An 8,056-nucleotide genomic window follows, 5' to 3' on the forward strand; every position below is an offset into this window, starting at 1 on the left:
GCCTCAAGGTGACTGGAGAAATTTAACTCTAATTGGCAACTGGGTGGCGCTATAACAACAGAAAAATGCTTAAAAATGGCTAAAATGCGACCGATCGCTGTGGCTCCCCATGTGGCCCAATGTCGTTGTTTTTTCTAATTTTTGGTATGACTAAGTCATGGTATGGTATGCTGTACTCAGTGGGTATGGACTAGTATATATAAATGCAATTTCTAGGAGAGAGAGCTACAGAGTGCTGGTGTGAGCTAAATGCTGTCATTGGCATGGTATCATGCTCACAACAGCAATGGACACATGTTGATGCTAAGCAGATAATATGTCAACATTGTAAAACTGGATAATTAGCACTAAATATAATGTACACTACAGCTGAGTCTGATGGAAATGTCATTAGTTTTTCAGGTATTTAATCTTAACCAGAAAACTGGACAATTGAAATGTTTGATCTGATGATGGTGCTGAAGGGAAAGTCAGGGGATTGCAAAATTCAGTGGGACTCATCCTCTGGGAAGCATGAATGCATGTACAAAATTTCATGGCAATCAAGTGAATATTTTTTGAGATATTTCAGTCTGGAATGGTGGACAGACTGGGTGACAGACTAACATTATGCCATTGTTAAAGCCATGCTGCTAGTGCAACCCGGTTTCACTCCAAAATTGTTATAATCTGGCGCTTAGGCAGTGACTTGCGGTGTCAGACACTGATTAAAAAAACAGTCCTCTAACATCGGCATGATACACAACCAGTCCCTGTTGTAGTGTAAGGGTGCTCAGCAGCGTCGGGGGGAAATGCGGGCCGGACAAGAACGAAAGTGTAGGGAGTAGGTGGGCGGGAGTGGTGGTGGATGGGTCCAACAAACACGACCTTCACCCAGGAGAGCAATTTTTGCATTTATAAAGATTATAAAGCCAAACCCTGTTACCCTGTTCTTTTTCCAGAACCTAACCTTGTGCTTTTGTTGCCTAAACCCAACCACATGTTAGTTGTTGGAGGGGGAAAAAAAACGTCATTTTGAAAAAGACAAAAAAATGGAAGTGTAGTTTGAAAGAAGACAATGCATGTAACAGGCACAGTGTCAACAACCAACGCACCCAGGGTACTTTGCACGTCGTACCTGGACATGGAAGGCACATGACAAAACGTCGATATGTGACGAGATTTGAGTGAGAACATGTTGGTTGGTGTTGCTTGAGAACTCTTTATTCTACACTTGTAACCTAAACAGAAAGATCTCAATTTTCCAAAACTATGTATTGTTTTTTTAATCTTTCAGAACAATTAATCACATCTAAATATTTTCAATGGAGTTTATTCCGGTTATATGATAATGATAGAGTCTTCAGTGATCGGAATCAGGCGCTCACATTTACAAAATCCCTTAGTGGAACATTTTGCATGAACTGTGATTCTTTAACTTCATAAAATGCCTCATATATAGGTCTATTACTAGATCTTGCTGGAGTTGACAGCATACTCATGAATATTAAAGCTCACCTTACAGGTGTGCCGCTCTCTGTGTTTCGAGTTTGGATGAGCTATTTAAAAAAAAATAGGCTAAGCCTGCAGAAAGGTGGGAAACAGATGTGTGTTGTCAAAAACAAGTTTCACAGCGATTTCACAGGAGTTCAAAGACTGCAAACAGAGTTACAAAGAGGAACAATAGATGCTCCTTAAATTGCAGGTTCATCTGTCAGAGAGATTGAGAGCTATTTAATGCTGTAGAGGGAACACTCTTGAAAATGAAGACAACTTATTCCAAACATCGACAAACTGCCTCGGCAAGAAAACCACAGTGTGGCCTCCAAATTTGTTCAGTTTAGAATTAAAGTTCCCCTTCAGTATCAACAGAACTGCACATTACAAACACCCAAAGCAAGGACCTATAACATAGAGAACAGTTTGTGCACCATTTGTATCCAAGGTCGACATACAAAGATGCATTAATGTGGTCTAAGGAGCAGAAATGTTGAAGGGCTGATTGATGATGACTCATCTTCCAGCCTCTTTTCATCCAAAAAGGTCTGAATTTAAAGAAAGCCAACAGGATGCATCAGTGTCTGTTGCCCACCATTAAACATGTTGGTCAATCTGTAATGGTTTGGGCATCCATCTGGTCAGAGTCATCAGGTCCAATGTTTGTTCTGCACGATTGCATAGCAACCAGGAAATATGAGGCCATTTTATAGGACCAGATGCACTCTAGGGTGCAAACAATGGCCCATAATGATGATAGGTTAGTTTAGGTTAAGTTAATCAATTCCATCTTGGATGGGCCAATTTAATTACGGGAAATAAACAAAGATAGCCTAGTTGTTTATTTCTAATCACTAAATGGATGTTTTAACGGATAGTTCCAGTCCTTGATTATGATTGGCTGAGACGCGCTTGAAGCTGTTGTAAAATACTCTATAAACACACAGCTGTGGCTGCAATATAATTTCAGTATTAATGCGCCAATTAGTCACCTATTGTCATATGAGACGCAGAGCTAAAGAGGTCAACCGCTAACTGAAGCCTGAATCATTTAGTATCTGCCAGGATGAGAGCAGTCAGAAATAGGCAAAGCTTTTAGTTGTGAATGCACACAAAACCACAAATGTGCCACAGAAGAAACAAAAGCTACATTCACATTACAAGCAAATGTGGCCCATATCATATTCTTTTTTCTTTTATGTGACACAGATCTGACCTTTTCAGAGAAGTGTGGACAGACAAATCTTTTTTCAAAGATTTTTCCCTATCAGGTCTGGGCCGCTTTCATATGTGGTCCTGAATCCAACACATATTCGATCACTGGCCATGCGACTGCTGTGAAAACAGTCATAATGAAATTCATGTGTGTTTTTCACACACATCCTGGGTCTTCAACAACTGGTTTGTGATCCTTAGGGGTTCCTCAGTTTTACTGCAAGGGAGCTGCCAAATTACCTCTTAGCAGTTATATTAAAGTTTTAATTTAGATTTTTGTCTGAAAATACAAATTAAAATGATATACCAGCATATCATTAGCAAAGATAAATCAGCTTATTTATATAAGACATTTTAATTTACAGTACAACATTAGCTACAGGCCAACTGTTTCCGATGAATCCTTGTACAAATGGTAAGCTAGCTAACGCTAAATCATTGTGTGGCGCCTTTTTCCCCCCCACATATTAGCCAATTAGCTGTATTATTACCAGTATGTCAAGTGCTCGGACATTCTTGTGAGCCAAAATGAATCGTTTTGTAACTTTTTTAAGCAAAAGTCTCTGGCGCACCATCCACCTCAGAAACCATTAGCGAAAGTACAGAGGGTGAGGCTAACACACCTAGCCATGCTACAACTGCTGCTGACGTAACACTAGTTGTAGCAGACAACAATTCAAATATTCAGACAGTTATTTCTAGTCCAACTCAGTTTTATACTCTGTCAGCAAAGGGGTCCTTGGCCTAAAAAAGTTAAAGACCCTTGCCATACATCCATGGTTTTTCCACATCATAATTAAATCCGCAGGCACTGATCACCTACCATATAGTGTTGAAGCAATCTGTTGGGCTGTTGTAGTCGTAGTGCTGCTGCGGTAGGCTGCCCCAGTTGCCAGCCAATAGAGCCCAACTGCCAGGTGCTTGCCAACGTCCCATGGCCACCTACCGGCAAACTACCAACTTCTTACCCTCACACCATTGTTCCCGAAGCTCAGAATCCCAAAGTCTCAACAGTCCAAAAAGGTCCCATTTTAGGACAGCCTGGTATCCCAAATTTAAATGAAGGTCTGATGATGTCATTCTGCATAAGAATCTGTTTGGGAAAGTGTCACTGGACATATGTCCCCTCAGAACATTGGGCAGTCCCCTCCTCAACATACACTGAATTGTCATCTGACCTCCACGGCAAATCATTCGAGAGGTAAATGTTTGCACTGTTCCCAAACACCTGTGTCTCACAAATGTGGTGTGTTTTGTTCTTCTTCCAGTGTGCATGTTTCAGGGCTGAAATCTGTTCGCACTAATGTCAGGTATGGTTCACTTGAAACATGAATGTGAACAGTCCAGGCAGAATGATTGGATCTGGGGAAAAAATGTAATTGAGCATAAGCCCTGTAATGTTAGCATAGCCAAAGAGAGCCTATGGGGATTTATGTTTGAGCAATCAGGCAACCCACTGTGTCCTGTTGCTTTGCTGGAAAAATGCCTGTCATCGCTGCCGGCCAAACCACTGACCATTTATCTCCATTCTAAGCTAACAATGTACCTTTACATAGCTTGCATGTTTGTAGTGGTAGCCTATTGTGCTTTAGCATTGGCTATGCTGTCAGTTGTTAGCAATGTAATTTTTTCACAACATAATGGGAACTTATTATTCTTTCTCCTAATGTTAGGTATACTACAGCCCAGGAGGGTGAGCTTTTCTGGTTCTATGCTGGCTCAGATTTGTAAAGCAGCAGCACTTTTCACCACATCTGTGTATTGCTTGGAAACCATTTTGCTAAATGTCGCTGACACTTCTTGGGGGAAGAGTAATTGTTATCAATAAGTGATTGCATTTTTTGTCACCATGCGTTTATTTTATGAAAAACTGCCAGACATATGTAGTAAACATTTTTTAAAAAGCAATAAGCCACTTGATACCGTGATTTATGGTGATTTTAGAACAGCTAAGGGGCTTTTAGGTACTCCACTCCGCATTGTGCTTAACAATGCCCCTTAGCTGTTCTAAAATAACTGTAAACCTCGGCCTCTCATGCCCCCTTCCTTAATTTTCTGTCTTATTCTTGTTTTTTATAACTTTTTTTACAGACAGGTCAAAACTTGTCCAGTTGTGTTCCAACACAACCATCAGGGAGAAAAACACTGGCTTTATCTCCATCATGCTCTCACTCACTTAAATTGAGCTTGAAACACCAACATGCCTCATTTGCCTCATGAGTCAGACATTCTGCATAAAGTTGTGATTTAAATATAAATGAGAGATTAGTGAATGTCCACGGGCGAGATTAGAAGTTTGGAAGGAGAGCAAAAACCAGCAATGACATTGTTAGAGCTGCTGTGGCTCTGCTGCTTAAAGGAGGCAGAGAGGCTCTTCTGCTTTAGCTGCAACAGCTCAGGGGAAAGTGGAGACTCTTGTGTTTTATCTCTGTTGCTGAACTCTGGGCTGCAGGTTAAATACTGTACTGGGGCACAAGCCCAGCAATGAACACAGCCGTTAAAGGAAGGAGAGGGAAGGTAACTTAGTTTGAAACCTGGAATATAATTTTGCTAATGGGCTGATGCACACCAGTCTGAGTCTGATTGTGATTTGGGAGGGATGACGTCAAAGTACAGGAAGTGCACATCTTAACAGAACATTGTTGATAATGTCCTGTCAAGGTACCCCCAACAGCAGCCAGTTTACATTATACAGCCACTACCTGCTGGTCTGATCACAGTCTATATCACATAGAACTCCCCAGGCCAAATCCCATTGTTACTGTTGTTTCGTAGGACTTCTGTTGCTGCTGCGTTCATTTCTATTTTGTTATAGAGGCTACTTACTACATCAACATTTTTTAACTTGGGAGTTACTTGCTTGTTGCCTTTTTGATTTACTTGGCTCAGCATGGCAATTTCAGTCTGTCTGTTGCCCAGTCCACCACTTTGTTTCAAACTGAAATATCTCAACAATTGCTGGATGGTCCGCCTTTAAGTTTGGTTCAGACGTTCATGGTGCCCAGAGGAGTAATCTTGTTGACTTTGGTGATCCCTTGATTTTTCTCTAAGTCCATGTAGTGTGTTCAAATGCAACTGATACAGGGCGACGTGAGGCGACATAGACGACGCAACAGTTGGCTTTCCTCGCCGCTAGTTCTTTGATGTCGGTTTGGTGTGTCTGCACCTTAAGGCACCTCCATGAGGTTGACTTTTGCTGGTTTGAGTGAAATGTACAAACATTCATATCCCCCTCAGAATGAATTGCATCTTATCCATACATGTTAGGCAAAGCATTGTTCTCCAAATAGGCTGGTTCTCCTTTTCCTTTAAAAAATAACAAATGTACAGCTTTAATTTAGGGTGCTTTCACACCTGCCCTGTTTGATGGCTTCAATCGAAATCAAGTTTGTTTGCCCCCTAAGTGCGGTTCATTTGGGCAGGTGTGAACACAGCAATCGCAATCACGCGCGCACCAAAACAACTGGACCAAGAACTCCTTGAAGAGGTGGTCTCAGTCTGGTTAAAAATTAACTCTGGTGCGGTTCGTTTGTGTTGAGAATGTGTTTGGGTTTAACAAGCATGAGCATGTTACAGTCCTGGAGGATTATTAATGTGCGCCTCCTCCTGTACTGCCTTGATATCAAAACATTGTTTTCTAGTTGGAGCCGCGCCTTGTTTTCAAACTGTGTGGTTTGACTAAAATGAACAATGACAGCAATATAGTCCACGATGAGCAGCGCTAAAATCAACCTGCGTAGTTGTCCCTCCATTGTGACATTAGAAAGTGTCACATTTATCTTACAAGTGTACTCTTCTTCAAAATTTTGTTTACTTCCTGGATTTTTCACACATGGAAATTCTGACCAATCAAGTGCAGCTTTCTAGCGCAAGGCATTTGATCTGGTCACCTTGTAAATGCTGCTGTGACAACACGAACCAACTCTAGGCAATTATGCAACTCTGTAACAAAATTGGTCCTTGATTCAGACCAAAGCAAGACAACTCTAGGTCTGAAAGCACCCTTAAAGGAGTACATTGATTTTAATGTACAAGACATTCAGTGGAACAAGTCTTTCAAGTTTAGGCGAGACTCATGGATACCTATGGAAACATTTTCATTCAGGTATCTTGAGGTGGTAGTTCAAGGGACCACTCTGAAAATGGCTATGCCAGTTTTTCCTCACAAAAATTTAGCCTAAATTTGGAGCGTTATTTAGTTCCCTTCCTGGCAAGCTATGCCGACATGGTTGGTACGAATGGATGCCTTAGGTTGTCTAGTTTCACAACATACTACTTAACCACTATCTAGCTTAAAGAATGAGCACATCACAGCCTCCTAAAGACCACTTCCCCACTGGCACCCCCTTGGTGGGCGCCACTGTTTGAGTCTTGATCATCAGAAAGATATAAACCAGCGAGTATTATTAAAATGGCACCACTATGGGACTATAAACAAAGGAAACAATGGTCCTTTATACTGCCATTCCTTTTCAGCTGGAATTGTTCACCAAATTACATCCTCGGTGCTGATATTAATAATTCAGACAGCCTGTGGATTTTGTTTATTAGAACTGGAAGCACACTGCCTCAGACCAGGTCACAATTATTTCAAACATCATTACATCAGATTACACAGGAAATCATACTGTGTGATGAGAAAGTTTCACACAAAACCACAGAGCACAAATGCTTTTTATGATCTCTATTCTCTAGCTTTTTTTCCACTACATAATCCTTGATTACATTGGTGCACGGGATTTAGAAATAGCCTTTGAGTGATCAGCCTCAAGGACTAAAAACTGAAATTAGATAAATTGAACACACATCAGAGTCTGTGGGCTCATCCATTACACTCGGACATAAAAGGAGCAGAGGTCTAATTATGTAGTCTTTTTTGACATGTGTGCATGCTGAATGCTGATTATCCAACTTCCTTGTCCCACGAGCACTTTGGTTCTGTTATCCTGAGATAGAAATGAGAGCATTCATTCCAAGATTATTGCTGGCAACTCATAAACCATCATCTATGAATAGGTATTGAGAGTTCTTTATAGAACAGAATGATTTTGACGAGTCTGAAGCTTTTACATACTGATCATTCAATGTCAGATGAAATTTAAGCTAAGGAGGGTTTTAAATGAGTCCTAAATAAAGAGGTATGGAAGGGTGAGAAAACTGTCAAAACAAGGCAGATCTGAATAAGTAGCTTCACATCTCCGATTTGGCTGCGCTCTGCTCCTCCTCCGGATTCCTGTCAGCACATGCTGGACCCAAACACATCAAGCAGACAGCCTGGCAGTCTGATGGGACCAGAAAGGTCATGCTACATTTCAGATGCTGTGTAGAGAGGGATCGGCCGAATGTTGGCGCTTGGAGATTTAAT

This window comes from Epinephelus moara, chromosome 8 (genome assembly GCF_006386435.1).
Source record: "Epinephelus moara isolate mb chromosome 8, YSFRI_EMoa_1.0, whole genome shotgun sequence".
Taxonomy (NCBI): Eukaryota; Metazoa; Chordata; class Actinopteri; order Perciformes; family Serranidae; genus Epinephelus; species Epinephelus moara.